Source organism: Pseudorca crassidens, chromosome 11, assembly GCF_039906515.1.
Source record: "Pseudorca crassidens isolate mPseCra1 chromosome 11, mPseCra1.hap1, whole genome shotgun sequence".
NCBI lineage: Eukaryota > Metazoa > Chordata > Mammalia > Artiodactyla > Delphinidae > Pseudorca > Pseudorca crassidens.
This window is the reverse complement of record NC_090306.1, coordinates 64110146-64135238: the sequence shown is the minus strand read 5'-3', so window position 1 is coordinate 64135238 and position 25093 is coordinate 64110146. Positions and strand designations below refer to the sequence as shown.

Below are 25093 nucleotides of genomic sequence, written 5' to 3'. Positions count from 1 at the left end.
TTCATTCACGCATACATTCATAAGCATTTCTTGAGTCCCTACTGTGCATTATCAAGCAGCATAACACATGCTGTGAATACAAAAGCGCAAGACAGTGTTGTTGCCCTCCAGGAGCTCAGTGTTGCTGGGGATACAGATGTACAGACAAATAATTATTATACGGTGTGTGGTAGGTACCACGGAGGAGGAATATGCTGGGTGTAGTGCAGCTTCAGGGAGGGAGTGATCAAGGAAGCCTGGAGGGGGCAAGGCCATAAGCAGAAAGGCTTCTCAGAGAAGATACTTGAATCAGGCACTGATGGGGAGGAGGAATTGGCTTCTCTCTCTGAGCCCCAGCCTCTCACTTGTGAAATGGTGGTAACATGAGTAACTACCTCATATGTTTGCTGATGTATATAAAGTGTTTAGCTTTGTGCCTGGCAAGCAGTAAGCACTTGATAGATGGTGGCTGTTATTACTATTACCATTTCATTCGCGAAAAAGCCATTTTGTTTTATGTCGACTTCACACAAGACAGTAGAATAAAATGAATACTCTAATATTCTTTAGATGTTGGTTCCAGAGATGTGCTTAAAAGGGCACACATATATCCAAAGTTTAGATAACACTAGGGAGAATCATCTTTACATTTTATTTATAAAGCCTTGAAAGATACATGCTACCTGACCTCTTCCTACCCCGGCCCTTCCTCCTCATTCTTTTGCTCATGGCAGGCAGTATTAAAATGTAGGTTTTCTAATTTCCTGTCCAGAAACTGCTGCTCTGCCCAGAGTGTTTCTGATGTGTCTGCAAGAGTTAATTTCAGTGTGATTTTTTTCCCCTAACCTTGGGGATCTGGCTGACCCTTGTTAAATTCTGTTCATCCACCATGGACGATGACATGTTTAATTGCAACACGTGAAGACTTGGGAGTCATGGAGAATCCTAACTCAAGAGGGTCGTTCTTTAAAGATCTTTAAAGATCCACAGGCTGAATGCTTTCTCAGGGCAGCTCTCTTCTGAAGGTCCGGAAACTACTCTAACCCTTTACGAAATGAAGCTTCCTATCAACCATACTCACCTATTCATCATATCATTTTTTTCTTTTTTTCTCAAATCGCCTCCACAAAGCAGATGGTTGGGCGCTGAAGATGCCTGCAGGGAATTTTACGGATTTTATGTTGCTTAGTAGCCAAGAAGGGATAAAATGACACACTCAAGTAAGAATCCTGAGAACAGTGGAGAGCAGGATTGCCTTGTGCTGCCTTGTCTGGGAATAGGGATTCAGATAAGTCAGTGGCCTAAAGTGAACTTAGCCCAGTGTTTTATCTTACTTCCTACTTGATAACAGTTCGCATATCCAAAGCCCAGTCTGGAGAGCATGGCTCAGTTGGAATTTGGAAAATCTACAGAGTGAGTTGGCATGCCAACTATATCACATTTCTCCTCTTGAGAGAGCGAATGCTGGGCTGCCAATAGCAATAGTGTTTAGCATTAGTGGGACCAAAAGATAGAGCAGTTGAGGAAAAACCCCAAAGCTCTGTGACTGAACTGTACCCTGATAGAGGGGTCTGTGTAACCCTCTCTCAGGCCCCTAATTGAAATATATTCTTCTTCTTTGTTATTTCCGAGGCTTATCTGATGATATCTTTGACATGAAATATGAACAATTAGATGTGCATTTATGAATGTGGTTGAGAAATATAAGTTTGCCCTATAAAAGCAGTTACATTTTTAAAATTTATTTTTATTTTTATAAATTTATTTTTTTTATTTATTTATTTTTGTCTGCTTTGGGTCTTCACTGCTGCTCGTGGGCTTTCTCTAGTTGTGGCCAGTGGAGGCTACTCTCCGTCGTGGTGCGCAGGCTTCTCATTGCGCTGGCTTCTCTTGTTGCAGAGCAAGGGCTCTAGGGTGCACAGGCTTCAGTAGTTGTGGTGCGTGGGCTCAGTAGCTGTGGCTCGTAGGCTCTAGAGTGCAGGCTCAGTAGTTGTGGCACATGGGCTTAGTTGCTCCGTGGCATGTGGGATCTTCCCAGACCAGGGCTTGAACCCGTGTCCCCAGCATTGGCAGGCAGATTCTTAACCACTGCGCCACCGGGGAAGCCCCAAAAGCAGTTACATTTTTAATAACTACATATTTTACTGGTGATGTTAACCTGATATTTCACATTTTAATATTATATGTTGTTATTTTTACTTACATAATTTTCAATATTGTTAACGAAACTAAAGCTGCACCAGAGGCAATAAAGGTTGATTTGCAAAGGAATTAGGTATTTTCGCAGTTACCATGCAATATGTCAGCGACTGGACTAGCAGAAAAATGCCTGCATTATTTTATTGCGTGCCATGTCACATTATTTACACTTTCCAACAGTGAACCTATAAAATATATGATACTTTTAGGTGTGAAGATTAATGAAATTTTATTTTTATTATGATTACTGTCAATGACGTTTATGAAATTCTTTCAATTCCCAATGAATAACCATTGTTTTTGCTTATTCAGAGATACTTAACTGTGTGCTCCAAATATGCTGAAACTAAGTTATACAAATGGCTAAAGGCAATAGAAATAGAGATCAGCAAAAATAGTTTACAAATTGGGAAAGAGAGGTATCTTCTATTGAGTTAAAACACTTGAACTTTATGATTTGACATTTATTTTAGCATTTAGCTCATTATTTGAACATTGAAAAATTATCTTAAGTTCATTGCCTCATGGCAGCAGAAAGAATATCTTAAACGCCTCCATTTAGAAGGAGGAGCAAGAAGTTGTGGGCAGAAAAACTCTCTTGTATGTAAGATAGGTACATTTGAGGAGGCAAAATATGCATTATTAAAAACTCCAATTTCAGCTCTGAAATTAGACAGGCTTCAGTTCAAGTTCAGCACTACCAATTAATAACTGTGTGAAATTAGACAAGTATTTGATTTCTCTAAACTCATTTCCTCTTCTATAAAGATGAAAACAAAACCTTCTCATGTGGTTGTTATAAGAATAACTAAGATGCTTAACAGATTACTTAATAATCATGCAATTAATGACAGCTTTTACTGATCTTTTTTTGGATGAAGAGGTTTAAGTGTACCGAGGAACAGCAAAAGCTCATGAATCAATTCAAAGATTACTAAATGTTCTAAAGAAAGATTATGTCTTTTTAATAAAGGAACATTCTGCTCTGCATATGATATTTGTGGAATTTGCTAAAGCCAGGAATATAATCATAAGAATCTACACACAATCCGTGTTTGTCATGTCATAACACAGGATAAACTGTTAGACATTTTTGTATTTTTATTTATGAGAATAATTAAAAATTAAGGGGTGAGGATTTAGGGAAGTTAACTCTATTTCTCTGGTTTTTCCTTTTCCTTCTAAGTTTGGTGCTTAACAAAAAGCACCCAGAGCTCGGTTGAGTTGGGTAATAAGTAAAACTGTCACAACCACAGAAATCATAAAATAGTCAATGTATCTGTTTATAGAAAATGTGTGATACCGGTCCAGTTGGCATGAGAGAGTAAAAATGACAGCAGTAAATTAAACATATGGCCAAATTTTTGCTTTTAAAACAGAAACTGTCTATGTTCATGAGAAATACTGCACTGTAGTTTTCCATTTCTTGTAATGTCTTTGTCTGGTTTTGGTATTATGGTAATTCTCGCTTCATAGAACAAACTGGGACGTATTCCTTTCTTTTCAATTTTCTGGAAGAGTTTGCATAAAATTGGTATTATTTCTTCCTTACATGTTTGGAAGAATTCACCAGTGAAGCCATATGGGCCTGGAGCTTTCTTTGTGGGAAGATTTTGAACAACACTTCAATTTCTTTAGTAGATATATGGCTATACAGGTTATCTGTTTCTTTAAGTGAGCTTTGGTAGTAGGTTTTATCTTCAAGGACTCTTCCCATTTTGTTTAAGTTGTCAAAATTATTGATATACAGTTCTTTTTTTTTTTTTTTTTTTTTTTTTTGTGGTTCGTGGGCCTCTCACTGTTGTGGTCTCTCCTGCTGCGGAGCACAGGCTCCGGACGCGCAGGCTCAGCGGCCGTGGCTCACGGGCCCAGCCGCTCTGCGACGTGTGGGATCTTCCCGGACCGGGGCACGAACCCGTGTCCCCTGCATCGGCAGGCGGACTGTCAACCACTGCGCCACCAGGGAAGCCCTGATATAAAGTTCTTGATAACATATTAACTCCTTTAAAAAATCAGTAGAATCTGTAATGATGTCACATCTCTTATTCCTGAGATTGGCAATTTACGTCTTCTCTCTCTCTCTGTTGTTGTTGATGTTCTTCTCCTTCTCCAGTCTGTGTAGAGGTTTATCAATTTCATTGTTCTTCTCAAGAGCCAAGTTTTTATTTCATTGATTTTCTTTGTTTTCTGTTTTCTATTTCACTGATTTCCTTTCTGATCTTTATCATTTTCTTTCTTCTGCTTACTTTGGGTGTATTTTTCACTTCATATATCTAGTTTCTTAAGATATATGAAGTTTCTTAAGGTGAAAGTTACGGTCATTGATTTGAGATCTTCTTTTCTTATATAGAAGATTAATGTTGTACATTTTCCCCCAAGTAATGCTTTAGTAGAACTCCACAAATGTTGATATGCTCTGTTTTCATTTTCATTTAGTTCAAAATACTTTATCATTTCTTTTTCAGGTTCTTCTTTGACACATGGGTTGTAGAAATGTAGTAAAAAAGGGTTAAGAGGATGTGAGCTAGAGGATTAGTTTGAGATAAGAGTTTGAGATATAGTCTCTGGACTGGGTAGAAAGGAGGTAAGGGAAGGTGCTGATGAAGAAATGGTTGTGTGAGTGGAGTGAGGAGAGGATTGGAAGGTGAGGTAATTCCTACCTGATCCCTCTGTGTCCTTGGTGAAGACAGAGGTAAGGGTGTCCCCTGGGAGTAAGAGGATAGGTAACTGAGTGCGGTAGAGAGTGGAAGCAATCTTTGTGGGGAATGATAGTGAGAGAGAACTATCTAGAAACATATTGAGGCAGTAGCTAAGGATGAAGGTCATGGATTTGTAGAAGCATGCTGTACAGTTTTTATTCTGCCTTGCCTGGATGCTTGAGTACAGGTTCAAGCTGAGGATTTTAGAGGAAGCGCAATGGAATGAGAAAATCAAAGTTATTGATAAGAGAATGTTTGAAGAGCTTATTTAGGCTGAAGGGAAGTGAAGACAGAAAGAAACTTACTGATCAGAGAAAATGGGTGCATGGGGAAGCGGGTCAAAGGACTAGCATTCTTTTTTATGAAATTGAAAAACAAGTTTAAAGGAATTGACAGAGCAGGAAGTTTAAGTAGGTTGCGTGGTCAGGCTGCAGAATATTGGTGATTAAGTTTTCATCAGTGAAGCAATTCTGTGGGACAAGTTTCCAGGTGTGGTTATACAGGCAGGTGACAGAATTAGAGTAGAATCGAAGGTTATTGAATTGAGAAAGCTTAGGAATTGGGAGTAAAGGCATTTTAAGGGGCCTGCACATAGATTGTGAAACCACCGTGGGTGACGGTAAGGCTAGGGGTGGAGAGGAGAATATGAATCAGCTGCTGTTTCAGGTTTGGGGATGAATGTGAGGGGGTTGGTTGATGACAATAAGAAAAAGGCATTTAGGATTGTGTAACTAGAAGACACAAGCCTGAAGAGAATGCTGGCCCACCTCTAAGTCTCGTGTCAAGTGAGGCTTGAGAGACCAAAAGCCACCCCTAGTGAGGACTGTGGAAGAGAAGAGTACCCATGGGGAGGACCAGGCTTGGGTTCAGTAAAGATGTGGTGAAAGATTCACTTTCGGAGGATGAAAATGCACTGGACTTTGATGATCAGGAAATGGGGTTCTAGAAGAGACAGCAGAAAGATTTGGGAGTGAACAGGAGATGTGGGCATTTGGTTCTCCCTGATCCAAGTGTTAGTCTGGTATTAAGGGTTAAGGGCAGGATTGCTGACTGGAGGGGCTTATCTTTGGGACCGTGATTGAAGATGTCAGGGATGTGAGGCATGGTATTGACCTCAAGCTTCCAAAGGGAATTGTATTGTGAGGTTGTTTTAGTTTGACACTGATGTTCCAAATGGTACTGGAAGCAATCTGTGAACTTGCCTGCTTACCACCTCTTTCAGCTCAGGGGAGTGTAACAGCATTCATTTCAAATATCAGTGTATAATGTATTTTTCCTTCCTGATGACTGAGTTGTCTTTAGAGATTGTCTCATGGGTTGTAGTTCCCATGCTTCCTACAAAGGCAAGGACAGTCCACTTGACCTGTGATAAGGCCCATGTAGAAAGCATTGGTCCAGGGAAATGTGGGCAACCACAGGGCTCCAGCTGAACCCCCGTGGCAATTCCCTGTGGAATCCCTGTGTCCCATGATTGTACATCTTTCTATCCCTTTAACCATCTCCCTTCAAACTGCCAAAGTAACCCTTGGACCCATCCAAGGTCACAATATTGAGTATATGACGGGCAGTTTTACGCCTTCCTTTCCTCAAGTATATCATTATAAACATTTTCTTTCTTCATTTATGAGACTTTTTCTCTGAATTGAGTTCACTGTTTCCAGAAGAGCGAAGATTTCAAATTATACATCTATGATTCCCATCTATTCTGTTTGCATGTGAAAATAACAAGATGCAGTGGCCATCCCAGGGTTGTGGCTTACCTGGCAGGAGGACCTTGTGTCAATTGTTTTGCCTTCTTATGCCTCAGTCTCCTCTTCAGTGAGACACAATTAATAACACAGGACTCACCTTGCAGGGTTGTTTTGACCTCTATAGTTGATGTGCATGAATTACTCGGTCCAGAGCCTGGCATATAGCAGGTGTTTAATAAATGGCCACTGTTACTTTTATTCAGGACATCATGCCAGAATCATACAGAGGTTTAACACAAACTCACATCTTCACAACCATTCTGTGAAATGACTATTAATGATGAACTTGACAGATAAGGAAATTGAAGTTCAGTGTGATGTCAAAGGTCAAAGTCTAGTAAATTGCAGAGCTCAGATGTGGCTTCAGGTCTCTTTGATTCTAAACCCAATGTTCTTCCCAATGTATTGGGAAGATGTATTAGATTATCCTAGGAAAATTATTTAGAATTTAAGAAGAAAATTTCAAAATGTTCTATTGTTGCCAGGGCATATTGTAATCCCAACTATCAAGTAATTTTCTTGGGTCAGAAGCCCCTTATGCAAGAACTGTAAACTCTTTTCATCTTATTCAGTTTTCAGGGGCATAAAGAGAGATATGCCTATGCAAACTGATTTCCTAGGCGAGGAGAACTGTACTCAGAGCACTTGGGTGGTTTCTCACAGGGAGCTCAGCAATTAGGCTCAAATTAGATCATCAAAGCTGAGCTGAGGGAAGCGGTAGTTGATTTGAAATATCAAGGGAAGAATAGGAACACTAAAAGTCAGAAATATCATACAATCACATTTCTCCTGATCCAAGCACATCAGAATTCATTTAGTTAGCAGAGAACAGAGGCTACCCACTGGGCTCCTTAATTATAACACCAGGGCCCTCTATAAAAACATGAGAGGAATGCCACTTCTGGCAATTCATAAATCAGGCAATTTCACTTCCCCTCTGGGATGGACATTTTATTGCAGACCAGGTAGGGATTTGCTGGACATGCAAACCCCCTCCATTCACTTAATCGTGGTACATGACAAGCTCCATAATGCCCGGGGGGAGTGATTTTTAATAATCCGCAGTCCTTCAGTAGTTAACGCTCTTTCCCATCCCAAGCCTGAAGCATTGCTGTATTTTTCCTGTCACCTTGTGGAGTCACAGCTCTGAACTGAAGTTATAGAGAAGATCTTGGAGATCATGGAGTTCCATCCCTTTACAGTATAAATGAATAAACCGGAGCCTCAAGAAGTTTAATGCCTTTTTTGACACTACATGGCCGGATAATAGAAACGTTAGAACTGGAGGCCGTATCTTGATGAGGCAAACTAGTGTCATGCAATGGGGCAGACCTTGGAGACAGAGACAGGGCTTTTTTTTTTTTTTTTGATGTGGAGAGGAGAAATTTCTTAACCTTTTTGAGCTTCATTGCCTTGTCTGTAAAGTGTCTTAATATCTGTCTGGTGGGATGGTTGGATAATTGAATAAAGTCATGCACTTTGCAGAATGTCTGGTAAGTGCTTAAAAAAAAATGATAGATTTTACAAATCTGCCTTTGAATTCTACATTATCATATTTAAACTAAACGAGACACTTGCTCCACTTTCTTGGTATTTCCAGCTGAACTCATCGTCCTTCACTCACCAACTCAACCCAAACCAGTTTGGAATCAACCTAGATTATGGTCATAAGCACTCACAGCTCTAGTGCAGTAGATTTAGGAAGCCTGGAGAGAGTCTTGCTTTCATCTTCACGTCTGTTTCACCCTTGCTCTTGCCTTCAGTCTGTGCCTTACTCATGCCTGCCATACTCCGTGCCATGCTGTCGGGCGCCATTCTTGAGAGGTTGATACATCTAGCTTTGTGCCTCATTCTCCTCTGAGCTTTCCTGTTCCCCCTGGTATTCCTGTTTATCTCTCACCTCAGCATCTTTGGCTGGAGCCATAACCTGATTGTGTTGAAACCAGTGTATCTCTCCAGTCCCAGTGAGGTCTAGCTGGAATGGTTGCTGATTAGCTGTAGCCAATCCTAGTAGTCCCAAATGTACCCTCAGGTGCTTACATGTTTTCCTGCGTCTCTTCTAGGCCCAGGTAGAACTAGGTACCTAGAAAAGTAGAGTGCTAGAGGGATGCGGAATTTCATGATCACACTTGGCCCATGACAACCACAAGAAGTTACTCTGTTCTGTCCAAGAATGTGAAGGAGCCAGGTTCCTTTCTACCTGGATCATCTAGGCACCTGACTTTTCTCTCTTATGATTCAGGGTTTGATGTCCGGTGGGAATCTCTTTAAACAACCGCAGACAATCTGACTGGGATATGTTCCCGTTCCTGTCTTCCCCAGTCCTAGACATGGAGTAGGGGTTGCCATGAGGTCTTGTTTCCTTTAGTAGCTGGCTTTAACAGAGAGTCCAGACCTCCCGCATTTGGTGACTGACACTCACTGTACCTTTATGGGATGGTTATGGGGCTGCACCTTGCTTGACTCCCCAAATGAGATCACCTCTTAATCTCACATGTGCTTTAAACTTAGAGGAATGAACTGATTCTGTGCCCTTCCTACTCACTCTTTGGGACTTGATCTTAAGTAGTCAGCTGCTGAGGTTAAAAAGAAGGTTATTTTCATACTGTCAGCCTGGAGATTTGACAAAATGTCTACATGACACCAAGCATCCAATACATAGAGCTTTCATGACTTTGGCTCAATATATATACAAGGCAGTAAATTATATAAACCATTACAAAACTACCCTACTTTGCTTGTATCAAAAAATAAAAATTTTTACAGGTTAACTTTTTTCCTTTATTCAAAATGGCAATAGTTTTAACGAGTCCCATAGTGGGGTGTGGGTATTGGCAATTGAAAATACCTACTTTGTTGAATAAAAGAAAGTCAGTAGGAAAATGTGTGTTGCTTTTCAGCGACTAATGTTAGTCTCCAGGCACATTTGAGAAGCAGCAACATGGAGCTGCCTTCTTAGCTTTCACTGATTGTAACTCTCAGGCTGAATCACTTGAATCCTGAAGATCAGGGTTGCCTATCACCGCTGGAGGTTCTTGTCTTTCCCCACCTTACTCTCTCTTGCCAGGATGATGGAGAAGACTGGAACTGCTCTGCTGAAATTCCAAGGAAGCAATATCTTATAAAAATGATCATGCCAGGTATAAGACTGATTAGTAAAAGGACAGGGTTACAGGCTTTTAAAAACGACAGCAATTCATAGTTCTCCCTTAGTGCTGGTCTCTCCCCTTCCTTTTTCTTTCTCATTGGAGCGAGTATTGAGACTGGGACTTCAAAACCATCATTGGCCTGGGGTAGCCAGTAAGGCAATAAGATGCAGCTGTTCTACAGGGCAGCCGAAAACGTAAGGGTAAGAGACAACCACGTGTTTTCCTGGTTTTGATTGGAGCACATAGTTCAAACTTGCTTTTCCAAAGCCCCATTAATCCTTGCTATTGGTTCATCTTCTGCTTCCAAACATGACCTCACCCCACGCGCTGCCCAGTGGTTAGTAACTCTAGAGCATATTCTTTTCTCAATGCAAGAGAATCGGAATGGAAGATCCCTGAATTGGTGCTAGTTTAGGAGCTTTTCAAAATGAATCATTAGTGTGCAGGGATTTGGTGTGGGTGACTCATCCAGTAATTATCTGAAGTTATTTAGTTATCAGGTCTTTGCATAGAATTCAAGCCCAGGCCCTGACACAAAAGCCTGTCATTTGGGAGTGATCAAAATTATGTCGCCTTGTTCTCTCTTCTTAATCCTTTTGGAATGTCTCACTCCCCAGCTAACATTCCCTGTTATTCCAAAGGTGATTTGGAGGTAAGATGGAAAGCCATTAGCTGGGGACTGAATACAGAGCCACGATTTCATCCAGGATCTGAACACCCATCTTTAATCTCTTTTCTCTCAAATGACAAGGACGTTGATCTGGTTAGCCCCGAGGTTAAGTGATTTGTCCAGGTAGACACGTGAGTCACTTCCAGACCACGCACTGTACATTGTATTCCAACAGAAGTCTCTAAAGATTGAGCATCTATTTTTTTTCTAGGAGATACGGGTGATACCTTTGTTTTAGGATTTTTTTTTTTTTTTTTTTTTTAAGAGATGCTACAGTTCACTGAGTCCTTGGTGAGTTCAAGCTGTCACCCCCTGTTAGGCTGACAGTAGTGCCTTGTGTTCAATAACTTTCATGTCTGAATGGCCCCAGAGAGAAACATCAGCACTGGAACTGTTTCCTGGTTTGAAAAAATTAACTTGTCTGATTAAATTTATACTGGCTGAATTAAAGAGTTTATGGAGAGTCGTCTAAGAGAACCAAATGAGGGCATTTCTCCCAAATGTTATGACCATTAAAGGAGAGAGGAGAGAAATCAATACAGAATTTATCTGGAAATGAGTTGAGCTGAGGGAGAGAGAAAGCAGCTGAAAGAAAGGAAGTGGCAAGAGCTGGTTTCCCCTGTGATTTGAGTGTTCATGCTTTATTTGTATATGGTTGTACTTTTTCAGATATGCCAGAGGGACATAAAAATAAGCAAAAGAAATGCTTCTCACCTGCAGGATGAGACCATAGGACAACGAACAAACATCTTCCTTTCTTCATCTCCCAAACAAGCAGAGGGTTACCTTCCGTTGGAGAACCACCACCAATGCTTCTCCAGCTCTTTTTAGGTAAGTGTGCTAAACGCTTTACATGTTTCATTTAATTCTCTCTGCATCCGTATGAGGAAAGTAGATTAATATCCCCATTTTGAAGACACCGAAACTAAGGTTTATAGAAGTTAAATCACCCGAGGTCCCACGCCCAAGGAAAAGCTGGGCTTTGAAGTCGTTCTGCCTGATTCCAGCCTTTATGCTCATACGCGTGTCTGATGCTGTCTACATTCTTGGTAAAGGATGTCAGTCCTGTGCTCCTTTGGCGGCTGGTGCCTGTCCAGTGACCAAAAAGTGACAGGTCAGCTCTGGGTCAGCAAGGAGACAGGGACATCCCCCTGTAATGCATCATTCACCCGGCCGGTTCTTTTACTAGGGTGTAGGAAACTTACATTTTCCTTCAAATGTTTTTTGTACGGGGTTAAAGAAAAGTTATCAACATAAATAGGATTATAGAAGAGAATAGTATTTTAGTATCAGTTGGTAAATCAAGTATCTCAATATCACACTCTGTTCTTAAAGTTGTATAAGGTGCACAGGGCGGGAGTGGTGTTTCTTTTTTTTTTTTAAATTTATTAAATTTATTTATTTTGGGCTGCATTGGGACTTCATTGCTGCGTGCAGGCTTTCTCTAGTTGCGGCGAGCAGGGGCTACTCTTCCTTGCGTTGCGTGGGCTTCTCATTGTGGTGGCTTCTCTTGTTGTGGAGCACGGGCTCTAGGCACGCGGGCTCAGTAGTTGTGGCACGCGGGCTCTAGAGTGCAGGCTCAGTAGTTGTGGTGCATGGGCTTAGTTGCTCCGCAGCATGTGGGATCTTCCCCAGCCAGGGATCGAACCCATGTCCCCTGCATTGGCAGGCGGATTCTTTTTTTTTTTTTTTTTTGGCAGGCGGATTCTTAACTACTGTGCCACCAGGGAAGTCCTGGAACGGTGTTTCAATGGCATGTGTGGGCCCTTGACAAAGAACTTACAAGCTCCACAAGGCGACATCAGACTATTAAGGGTCCAGAGGCATGTATTTAAGTTCTAAGTGCTTTAATTCTGAATGTTAAGGATGCTTGGGGAAGCGGATGGTTTGTGTGGGTCTTTAACGTGCTGTTTTGGAGAACGTAGAACTGCTGTGTCTTAGAGAATTGAAATTATTTAGAAAGCAGAAGGAAATGAGGCACTGAAGAGAAAAGCTGTTGTTGTTATTTATTACATGCTGATTGCAACTGCAGTGGTGACAAAGGTATAAAAGGAGGGGACTTCTGGAAACGTCAGGGTGGGTTTTACTGCATATAACAATGTGCGCCGAATCAGTTCATTATCTTCGTGTCAATATCAGGCAGCGGGGTGGAGTGCATCATATTCAGTTTCATGTGTTGTTTGCAAAACGTTTGAGTTTAAATTCTTAGATAGGAATGTCTAGTGTGTTAACCCATTGCATTATCGTGAACTGATTTTACTGCATGACACTTCTGACAAAAAATGTGGGTTTTGGGACTTCCCTGGTGGTGCGGTGGTGAATTCAATCTCCAGCTCCTCTCCCCTCCCCAGAGGTCTGGGGGTGAGACTGAAAGTTCAAGCTTCTAATCAAAAGTTGGTCTTTCTTGGGCTTCCCTGGTGGTGCAGTGGTTGAGAGTCCGCCTGCCGATGCAGGGGACGCGAGTTCGTGCCCCGGTCCGGGAAGATCCCACATGCCGCAGAGCGGCTGGGCCCGTGAGCCATGGCCGCTGAGCCTGCGCGTCCGGAGCCTGTGCTCCACAATGGGAGAGGCCACAGCAGTGAGAGGCCCATGTACCACAAAAAAAAACCACAAAAAAACAAAAAAACAAAAACTTGGTCTTTCTGGTAACCAGTCCCCATCTTTCCTTTCTAGGAACCCCTCAGCCGAGAGTCATCTCATTAGTATACTAAAGGCACTCTTATCATTCAGGGAATTCCTAAGGTTTTAGGAACTCTGAGACCAAATATTATAACAGAAGATACTTGTATCAGCCCCCATCACTCAGGAAATTCCAAGGGTTTTAAAAGCTCTGTGTCAGGAACTTGGGAAAAAAGACCAAATATATATTTCTTATTATATCATAATATCACAATTATCAAGCCATGTGACTAAGTTTTCTTAAAACACAATTATAGCTTATAGTTATTATCTGAGGAAAGGTCAGGCAGGCGTCTGCTTGTTCAGCAGAGTCATGTAAGCCTGTGGCAGCTTCCTTACTAGTCGAGGTGGCAAATAAGGGTCCTCAGGAATCTCTTAGTGAAGCTCTACTCAGATTCTTTTCTCTTAAGTGTGCTCCTACTGCATTTTATGCATAGCTGTTTCTTATCCTCTAAGCGAGCAATCCAAGAGACAAGGTAAAAGTTTCGATACCTTTTATGACCTCACCTTGACCCTTGTCTAAAATGTTCTATGTACAATATTACTTTTACATTCAATCAATTGCAAAGCAAGAGTATGAGAGCCATATGCGTAGGCTTCATGAAGTGAGGATTAATTGAACACTGAGTCAGGAGAGTAGAAATTGAGAGCTAGTGAGAGGTCCGGATGCCAGAAGAAGGTACAGCACTTGTGGGACACCCACTTTTCGGAAAACTGGTCAGAACCAGCAGACAAATAGCCTTGTTTTCAAATAGTGACTGTTTGTACCATCTGGACTTAACCAATCGTAAAGCTCAGTTGACACTCCAAGGCTATTATGGTCTTAGAGACGATTTGTAGTTTTTGATTTAAGCTCCATTTCAAAGATCCAGCCTCTCTGTGTAGGATCAGATTTCCCTGCCTTGCACTGAACTTGGCTAGTCTTTGTCCATCCTAAATCTTTATGTTACTTATCCTTGGGGATTATTTAGGTCAAGAGACATAGTCAGGGAAGGAGGAGCCCTGGCCCTGGTACTCAGTAATTATACATCTTTTGATGATTAATTGACTTACTGTGTAAACCTAAGTCCCTTCTCCTTTCCAGTCCTCAGTTTCCTTATGTGTAGAATGAGAGACTGAGGCTAAATTATCTCTAAGTTCTTTTCTGGCTTTCAAGTTCTCTCAAACCTTCCCTGCCTAAAATCTTTAAAGTGTGAATTAAACTCGCAGATCAAGATAAATTACTAGAGGAGCTGGGTGCGTTACAGAATTGAATTCTTCAGAGCCCCAGCAAGCCTGCGTTTTGGAACATGCTTTCTTTTTACAGCTGTGAAGAGAGGAATCAGCACACTAGTTATAACTTCATATGACTAATGGTTACCATGGCGACCACTAAATATTCCTTCTAGACCTTGCATCTGCACAGCTCACTGAAGCCGAGGAAATAAACGTTGCTGCTTTGAAAAATGATAAAAATAATCTGAACCAGCGACAGGCTTAGAAGGAAAGGAGAGATCTCACATCTGAAGGTCAAGCCATTTCATCTCATTATCTCACAGGCCTTTGTTTAATCTCACAAGGCATTTGATGCCAACGGAATGGATAGGTCACAGGCCTGAGGGATTTAGCGTGAGGCTTCTGAAGCACTTGACTAATTTTTAAAGAAGCTTCTGGGGTTCTGACAATATTTGCTAGGTTAGTGTGATGACCCCTATGTTGAAATGCTGAAAGTGAACATCAGGACACTAGGAGAGGACCCCTGGGCTTCTGGTAGTTCTTGATATCAGGTCATCTTAGTGGTTTAAGGAAAGAGCGACTAGAAGACTGGCCAAGGTCAGACCACACTCAGCAGGAACATGGACAAGAGAACTGGGCCTCATGAAGCCTGCAGATTAGACAAGAACGGATGACAGGTTGACATCACCTTGGTAAAACGTGGGCAGTCACCAGGAAGACTAATGCTGTGGTGCAGCCCAGGAGAGTCACCCAGGAAACGTAAATGAGTGGATTCGTGGAGAGGGGGTGGGGTCTGTGCAAAACTGGAGAGCACATGGCCTGTCTCAAGAGGTCAGCCTATTGTTGCCATGGGAGATTACAGATCCAGAGCTCCCATTTTTCAAGAGAGGCTATAAATCTGGATTTTTAAAAATATGAAATTTCTTAATTATTTCATGTTGACATGGTATGGGCTGCCATTTTGAATTCTCTGAAATTACAGTGCCATTTTGAAAGTGAAAACAGGAAATGCCAGAGAAGTGGGATTCTGTATAATGACCTGTACAATGACCATGAGGCAAGGAACACTCCAAATCCAATCAAGTTGAACTGGGTCAGTAATGTCAAGGAGGCACAACTGTGTGTGATGGTTTTGGAAGAAGTTGGCATTTCAGTAACTACATTGTGCTTGGTTTGGAGAAAGAATATGTCAATAGATAGAAGATGATCTGCATGGAAGGTTTAAAAGGGGTCCAGAGTGACACACATTGCAGTCTGTCTCCAGCACCAGAGGCTGGGAATACCTTTCCAAGTGGCTAGTCAGTCTTCCTGAAGCCGTCTCCCACAGCTCCCCTCCCCCCACTATTTTCACCTGAATTCCAGTAGACACACTAGCACCAGGAACCCAGCCTTGAGCCAGTCCTATGCTTTAGGCTACTCTGGGGTCTGCACATAAGTCATAAACACCTGACTAGGGTGGGGAGTGAGGGGACAGAGAGAGCAAGTGGACAGTGTCTGACAGAGGAGAGAAGCCAACATATGTAGAATTGCCCACTATCCTATCCACTCCCTTACCCCACTGGGGACTAGTCCGGTTATTGCCTAATAAAACTTAACACCGGGGCTTCAGTAGGGAGCAGCGGATCACTTTACCCCTTTGAAAAGCATAATTACTTACCAGATTACAGAATTATTATAGGAAAATCTGAAAATTGGGAAAAAAAGGAAGAATAACTTATAATCATATCATGAAATAGAGATGAAGAGACAGTTCACAGAAAACAAGTGAGACCAGCCAGCAAAATGTTGTCTTGTGGGAAATTACTTTGATGTATGGTAGCCTCCAAGTACCATTCCAGACGAGTCATTACAGAAGTTATGGAACAGAAAGGCTTATAGACTGAATTAATATGCTGGAATCATGTAGCTCATTGAATCCATTTCAAACACAGAGTGAGAAACAGTTGGAAGAAACAGCATACTCAGGGCAGGTGCATGTGGGCAGAAGGACCACACTATCTGAATCCTGCGCTACACAGTGTGCGTATGTCCTGACTCTCTGCCACACCAGCCTTCCTTCCTGGCCACGTAGATATGAGGCCCAGAGTTGAAGGGAAGAAAAGGGGGTTCAGGCAGCTGGAAGATGCTTGGGAGAGATGCAAGGGCAAGTATACTGAACACAGCTGCAGCTCCCTTATTAACCTGATGAGGTTAACTTGTCTATTTGGTGTGCATTTGCTAGGCAGAGGACATGTGGGCCAAAATGGGGTCATAATGGGCGTCACCAACGTGTGGATAATTTAGGGGTGGCATAGCCGTCAATCTGGAAGTGACATTTTTACTTTACTAATATTTAAGGTTTACTTGTGTAGCTTTTGAGCCTTTCCCACTGGTGGTGGTGGTCGTGGTGGGCATCCTCCTCAGGTTTTGGAGACCCCTAACCCTTTACCAGACAGAGAATGACAGGTGGAAATATAGTCACTGCTGCCTTTTGTGTGAAGAGAGTGTGGCGTTTCCTCATGAAATTCGGAATGGGCTCATCTAAAAAAGTAATCAGGATCAGAAAGGGTCTAATATGAGTTTCTCTTTAAGAGCTAAACCAGCGCTATTTTCATGGGGATATTTAGGTCTGTGAATGCCCCAAACCTGCAGACAAGAGAGTAAGTGTACGCAGTAAGATGAGTGGAGGACAGAAGTCCAGAGAGAAGATCCACAGCTAAAGGGCAGATGGAGAAAAGTGAGCACGTGAAGGCGATGGAGCTTGAAGGACCAGGAGATGATGCTGTCCCAGAAGCCAGGGCGCTACATAAATCCCACTTAAGTTAAAGGGGCCGGTCGTGAACTAAAGATGAGAATGTCTCAGTGAGCACACCCATCTAGAAGGGGGAGGGGAGAGAGCCAGAGGGAGGGAGCTCCTGCCAGACAGGATGGAAGGTAAAGGAGAGAGACTGTCTAATCCAGACTGCTTCGTCCTGCACAGGGGGAAGAGTGCTGATGGTGTCAGGAAGTCAAAGTGCCATTTTGGGTTCCCCTCCTTGAAATCACATCACTCCACAGTGGGGTTTATAGCATCCCACTACCTGCCCCGTTCTTTCATTCCACACTTCTGAAGGGTTTGCCTATGTGCACATTCTTTTTCAGATGTCTAATTCTGACTCAGAAAATTGCTGGTTTCAACTCTTTTGCCAGATGGCTGAGGAAAGAGCAATTGACTGTTAGTGCTAAATGCCTGTGTCAGAACCCAAAGCAGCCGATGCCAATTAACACAAAAAGCAGAACAGAGCTCCTAAAGTGCAAGTGTAAAACGATGGGATGAAAAAAAATACAAAAAACCCCGATGGGATGATGAACCCTCATCCTGGCTGAGAAAAGAAAACACACAGCATCCTTTATCCTCTCAGATGCTGGCCACACTGCTGGGTTGAGAGGCGGGTGTATTCACGAATGAGAGGGGACTGCAGATCAGTACCCCTAGAGCAGCCCCCTTGGTTCCTTTCTGTTTAGCAAGATGGGAGTGGTCCTCAAAGTCACATGTCAGAAATCTTTATTTGTTTGGGTGGATGGAGTACAACATTGTTGTTTTCAACACAACTTCCTGTTTTCTCAAATGACACTTATTTCATAGAAGTGAGTGGTACTGATCTTTTAAGTGGATGATATAGATAAAGAGCTCTTGATTTTTCACATTTAGAGAGGCCAAAATAAAAAGAAAATAAAAAGATCTAAATTGAGATATTTTGTTCCCATCCCATTTCCATCTCTCCTATTTCTTTCTGCCCTTAAGAAGTAGTCGTTTTAGGGATTTCCCTGGCAGTCCAGTGGTTAGGACTCTGAGCTCTCACTGCCAAGGGCCCGGGGTTCGATCTCTGGTCGGGAAACTAAGATCCCACAAAAGAAGCAGTCATTTAAATTATTCTCTTGCTTATTCTTCCAATATTTCTTTATGCATATGAAGCATATGTGAATTTATGTATTTGTATTTATATATGTGTATATATGTACATTTTTATTTCCTTTTTCTCCCCATAAAAGATGGCATATTATATAAATTATGTCTTGTTTTTTTGTTACTGAATAATATATTTGGAGATCTTTCCATATTAATACACAGAGAGTTTCTTCATTTTTCTTTTACTTCTATATCATATTCCACGGTATGTCTGTACCATAGTTCATTTAACCAGTCCCCTGTTTTTGGACACATGGATTGTTTCTAGTTTTTTGCTATAACAGACAGTTCTCAGTGGGTGGTCTTGTACATAGATCCTGTGATACGTGTATGAGAGGAATCATAGGAGAGGTTCCCAGAAGCAGCATTTTAGTTCAGATGCATCTGTAATTTTGGTAGATGTTGCCAGATGGCCTTCCATGGAGCTTGACCATTTTGCATTGCATCTGGTACAGTATGAGAATGCCCATTCCCTGCAACTTAAGTAACTGAGTATTGCCAAATTTCTGCTTTTGTTAGTTTGTTTTTGTTTAGTAGGTAATGAAATGGTAGCTCAGGGTAGTTTTCACTTGTATTTCTCTTATTATTCTTTCTTCAGGGAATAGAATATTCTTATTTTACTTTGTTTTCATTATTGCTCAGAGAAGGATTATGACATGATGATGCGGGGAAAAAGCTCTTTCTAGGTGCTCCACTCTTCAGCTGTAAGGACTTCATAAGACTCTGGGCTCTTTGCCATGTCCTTGTGTGTTAGTTAATTACTTCACATTTCCTTTTAGTGGTTAGTAATCATAATGATAACCAACATTTTCTGAGTACTTACTGTACACCAGGCATGATCCTAAGCACTTTATGTATTAACTCATTTACTCTCCAAAACAAACAAAAAAACAGCTTTATGCAGGAGGGTTGCTATAACCTTTGTATTCAGATGTGGAAACTGAGGCACTGAAAGGTTAGTAACTTGCCTAAGGTCACAAAGGCAGTCTGTCCTAGGGTAAACAACTGTCCCGTTTTTCCTGGGAGCATCTCGATTTTAGCACTGAAAGTCCCATGTCTTTAGAAACCCCTCATTCCTGGTACAGTTGGCCACCCTGGTCTAGCCCAGAGTCTTTGCTTATCACTGTTAGGCTCCTCTGAAGGTCAGAGGGCCTACCTGCTTGTAAGCAGAGGAATGGGGGAGGTGATGTTCCTGTAGCAGCGTGTGTGAGACTTAATTTGCAGGTTCTTAGTTTTAGTCAATTAGCCTGATGCCAAGGGAGTAGGAAAAAAGAGAGTAGGGCCACTTCCTCTAATCAGGTAGCAGCATAATGGCCATAAGGAGAGGGTAGTTAATGCAACTACTGTCATGAGAAAGCCATGTAGAGATCTAGTAAAAAAAAAAAAAATTGTCTACCCCTGTGGTAAGTGAAAAATATTTATGTGTTATCTCAATTACTCATCGGAGTAGCCCTGTGAGATGGGTACTAATATCATACCCATTTTACAGAGGAGAGGTTAAGAAACTTCCTGAAGGAAGGTTGATTGACACTCAAGTCTTCCTGCAAAGCCCATGGTTTCAAGCATTCTATTTTACCTAAATATAAGCACATATTTGATTTCTGACTGGACCCTTAATGCCTGTCAGCAGGAAAGACTCAGACGAGGAAAGTCTGAATCTTTGGGCTGCTGCAAGAGATGTTGGTTTGTGCTTGAATAGAGTAGCTCAGCAGCTAAGCGATTCAAAATGCCTGTGAGGATTTCCAACAGCTCTGGGGAGTATCTGCGAGAACAAGGCCTCGTGTAAACATGCTGATGCTGTGAAGAACAGCGAGAAAGTGTCTGCTCTCTTTCTGCTACCTGGAGCCGTGTGGGACTGAGCATGTCTCACTTCATCTCTGTGGATTTAGGCACCTTCAGTATAAAATGAAGATAACTGTTTCTTACTTGCTTCAAAGATAATCTTTTGAAGACCCTTCTGGTTCTAAGATTCATGACTATCCATGTAGCCCTGATTTCGCAAGCTACATTATCCTTGAGGAACATCAAGGCCTCATTATAGAAAAGTTTATACCAAGTGCATTGTATATATAAATTGGTATAATTCAAGAGTGAATTTGGTTAGAGTCCTGTGGTAGACAGAATTTCTAAAATGGTCTCCCAAAGATGCCCTGTTCTCATCCCGAGAACCCATGAATGTGATAAGATTTCTCTGGTTATGTTATGTTATATTGCACAGTTGGTCTTAAAATAAGGAGATTGTCCCGGATTATCTGCTAGGCCCATTGTAATCTCATGAGCCCTTAAAAGCAAAGAGCTTTCTTTGGCTGGTAGCAGATGAGGCCAAAGTGGAAGACAGGGTGATGGGAGAGATTTGAAGCACAAGAGGGCATTGGACACAGCATTGTTGGCTTGGAGGATGGAAGGATACTTGTGCCAAGGAATGTGGGCAGCCTTTAGGAGCTGAGAACAGCTTCCGGCCGACAGCTGGTAAGGGACTGGGGACTTCAGTCCTACAAGTGCAAGGAAATGAATTCAGCCAATAGCCTGAATAAGGAAGTGAATTCTTCCCTAGAGCCACCAGATAACCTCCCAGCCTGAACACACCTTGATTTCAGTTTCTTGAGACCCTAATCAGAGAACCAGTGAAGCTCAACTTGGATTTGTAACCTGCAGAATTGTGATGTAATAAATGGATGTTGTTTTAAGTTGCTAACTTTGTGGTCTTTTGTTAGATCAACAGATAACCAATAGATGTCCCAATCCTTATTTCCTAGAATCCTCATTTTCTACCTGATACCCCTGTAAATTAGAACCCAGCATGACCTGGGCTTACTTATGGGGTGTTCCACTTATGTGCTATCTTAACACCTGATCATGTCACATTGTATTGTCTTTGGCTGTTTATTATTTGTCTCTTCTATTGGGTTATAAAGTCATTAAGGGGAACAGTGTGTCTTGGTCATTGTTGAAAATTCAGTACATATCTGGGGGCCTGATATATAGTAGTTCTCAACCAACACTTGAATGAAGATGAGCTATTACTTCATGCCCAACATGGTAGTTAGGTAATAGTTTCCATGGATACTTTTTTGGTATGTGAATTATATCAGAGAGTTTTAATGGTTTTTCTAAAAAAAAAAATCTCGTAATCAGAAACATTGCCATCAAGGAAAACCATTGGTTGAAATGTAAAAGAGCAAGTATAAGCTCTGACTACCTCTAGCAAGTAGAGAATTTATGGTATATTGATCAATTAATATTTTCTTCAAAGTGCTATAGGTTCATGAAGCACAATAAAAGTGCCCATTAAATACTAAAAACCAACCTGCAGTGCTAGGATAGCTGGATAATTTTTCAGGAGCAGCCATTCTTAACCAATTTTTATGTCTTCAATGCAGTGAATTCAGTTATTATATTTTCTGGTTCCCAGTAACCAAAAATTTTTTGACTCCATTTTTAAGTTTCAAAATAGTTTTAAATGTGTGTTTTGGATGAAAGGAGAATATAGGACTTATGAGAAATCCAGATAGTTTTTGTTGGCCTAGTGTTGATGGGAAGACATGGGGACAGAGTTGAAGCAATAGAAGTGGAGTCCTAAGTGACAGGAGACTAAGATTAGAACTGAAATCATTGTTGTGAAGAGTCAAAATTATACCAGATGCTGGAGTTGAAAGAGTGAAGTAGAAATGGGAAAGAAATATCAAGGTCAGTAGCTAAAAATAGAACAGGGCTAAGGCTCTGAATGGCAGAACGGTGCTTGCTGTGTATTACAAGGGTGAGTATTCTGTCTGTCTGGACATATAAAGCATATTAGTATGTCCTTAGGAAGTTCAAGTCCTAAACATGTATTAGCTGGTCCTAAAGCACTCTGTGTGTGTGTGTGTGTGTGTGGAGAGTGAAAGACAGGCAATTCATGGAAAGGTGTCCATATAAGATGGAGCTGAGTGGGACGTTGTTTTTGAATGAAAAAACAAATTGTATATGGATACAAGTTGATTTCTTCTTCTTATAGTGAGTTTTACTGCTTTTATCTCAACAAAATACTCTTTACAAATTTGGTGGCTAGGAAAAGGAATCTTTCTGGTATGAAGTGCTATTTTAGCTGTGAAAAAAAGGTCTTTGGTAAATTAGCTATGTAACCCTTGGGCCCAATTCATGAAAATGTATACACCAGCAACATAGCTCTCTGTAGTTGTTACTCTGTCTCAAGTACCTGCTCAGTTAGTGATTCAGAGTATTCTGTTATCCCAGTTGTATTCTACACTGCTTCAGAGCTGATGTTAGAAGTTTTTTGAGATTATCTCTGTAAATAATAAAGTCCCCATACTGTGGGCTTCACCTCAATGTGTGTTACATCTCGTTGGAAAATTTACTGACATTATACAACTTTCTTCTCTCCCTTTGGGTTTCTTCCGACACTAACTCTGGCCCATTTCTCTCTTAAAATTTTTTAAGCTGGAAGGAGCTGAGTTTAGTTTTAACTGCTGAAATTGGTGCCTTGGTGGGTAAACTTCACCAATATTATTGATCAGATGAAATGGTTTTGTAGACATCAAAAGAATTTAAGTTGAATTAGGAGCCAGTAGCTTGAGAGTTTTAGCTGGAACTTTGAAATCTCTTAGGTCCTAGGAATAGGCTTAGGGAGCCAAATATTGGTCCTTTTCTCTGTGGGTGCAGGGTTTATTTTTTATTTGGGCAAAAAGTTGTTGTTCTGTCTTTTAAATTCATGCTGTTGTGCGTTGATTACAGTAAGAGCTTCATTGCCATTAATTATTGATGGAGATGATGATGGCTATGTAATCTTATGAGACCAGGTGGCCTTAACGGGTTTTAAGCTTGGTTCCTCGTTCCTACTCAGTCCAGCATGACTTTCTCCTGGTATTTTCCATGTTATCAAGGCCTTGGATCATTAAAGAGAAATGCAAATTAAAAAAAAAATCTCACCAGAAATTGTAAAATATCTTAATTCGTAAAGTAACTATTTTGTGTGAGCCTGGGGCACCATACTTTATTTGATCACACACTTTCATTGGAAACAAATCTGTCAGATAAAATTAGTATTTTCATGGTTGGTAACTGAAAGAATTGCTAGGCAATCTTAATACCTTGCTTTTGGGTTATTATCTACTGTAATATGTAAAATTTAACCACTTCAATGTCTGATCTAAAGGGGAATACTCAGGGAGTATCATTCATTTCCTCTTTATTTCACTTATTTATTTAGTCAAATATTTATTGAGTATCCACCATTTGCCAGATACTGTGTTAGATGCTGAAAATATATCAGTAAAGAAAACAAACTCTCATAGCAATTACATTTTAATCAGAAAGACAGACAGTAATTAAATAAAGCAAGAGATAAGTACTATCAAGATAAAAAGAGACCACTGTGGAGGAGAGGGGTTTGTCATTAAAGCAATGTGAATTCCTAAGAAGGCGGGTAATAATATATCTATAATAATCATAATAAAACAAGGCACATGGATGGACCTAGAGTCTGTCATACAGATTGAAGTAAGTCAGAAAGAGAAAAACAAATACCGTATGCTAACACATATATATGGAATCTAAAAAAAAAAAAGGTTCTGAAGAACCTAGGGGCAGGACAGAAATAAAGACGCAGATGTAGAGAATGGACTTGAGGACATGGGGAGGGGAAGGGTAAGCTGGGATGAAGTGAGAGAGTGGCATGGACATATATATGCTACCAAATGTAAAATAGATAGCTAGTGGGAAGCAGCCGCATAGCACAGGGAGATCAGCTCGGCGCTTTGTGACCACCTAGAGGGGTGGGATAGGGAGGGCGGGAGGGAGACGCAAGAGGGAGGAGATATGGGGATATATGTATATGTATAGCTGATTCACTTTGTTATACAGCAGAAACTATCACACCATTGTAAAGAAATTATACTCCAATAAAGATGTTAAAAAAAAAAAGAAAAACAAGGCACAGTAGTATAGCATATAGCTACTGATCATCTGGGTAATTGCTGTTTAGTACAATGACTTTCTTTTTCCTTGAGCTTTTGATTTCTATTTTTATTTATTTTTTTTAGGTTTCCTATTTTATAAAACATTAAGGTGAGGGGCCGGGGAGACACAATTGCAGAATTTTTATCTTAGAGTTGATCCAGTCTAATTTCCTTCACTCTGTAGGTGATGAAATTGAGGCTCAGAGAAGTTACCTTACTGTGGGTTTCACAGCTAGTTACAGCTAATTATAAGTAGCTGGTCCCTGTGGATTTCCAGTGAGTGATGCATCTCTGGGTTTTTAATTTATAAAACCCCAGACCTGAACATTTATGGTCTCACACGTGATTAACCCTGAGATATCCCAAGATCTCCAGGCTCCAGGAATTTCCTGTTATTTAATACCTAATAACAACATACAAGCCCCCTTTCCACTCCCAAATTAGCAAGAAATCTAGCCTTTAATGGGCTCTCATGTGCCTCCTCTCTGTCTGGCTTAGTGTTCCAGGTTTTTCTGTGGGTGGACTCTGGAAGTTTCATGACTGCTGGGAATTTCCTCAGTGTGGACACAGTTCATTTTCTAAGCCCTTCTAAGACCAGGCTATCTAGTTTACAAAATTTTACCAATGGTTTGGGGATGACAGAAGAGAATTACTCTGCAAAAAAGGAAAAGGAACTTGAATGCTAGCTATGACTAGAGTTCATTGGTCAAGCCACTCAGAAGAGGTCCCTTATTGTTGTCTTAATCTTTCAACCTTCCTCTGAGCCCATCCCTGCCACCATATTGCAGGGACCAGTTTAACACACCACAGCCTTTGACAGTGTCCCTCCTTCCTGGAGTCCAGGCCATTAGGTCTTCACTGGCTCTAGAC

At 41.2% G+C, this 25093-nt stretch overlaps 1 long non-coding RNA gene across 1 annotated transcript in view; it reads left to right on the top strand.

The window, feature by feature from the left end:
- The first annotated feature begins 10319 nt into the window (after positions 1-10319).
- The window catches only part of LOC137202878 (uncharacterized), a 134801-nt gene continuing 120027 nt past the window's right edge, over positions 10320-25093 (top strand). Inside the window, exons 1-2 of the long non-coding RNA XR_010932814.1 lie at positions 10320-10429; positions 11117-11278. This is a non-coding gene — a long non-coding RNA (uncharacterized lncRNA). The remainder of the gene's footprint in view (positions 10430-11116; positions 11279-25093) is intronic.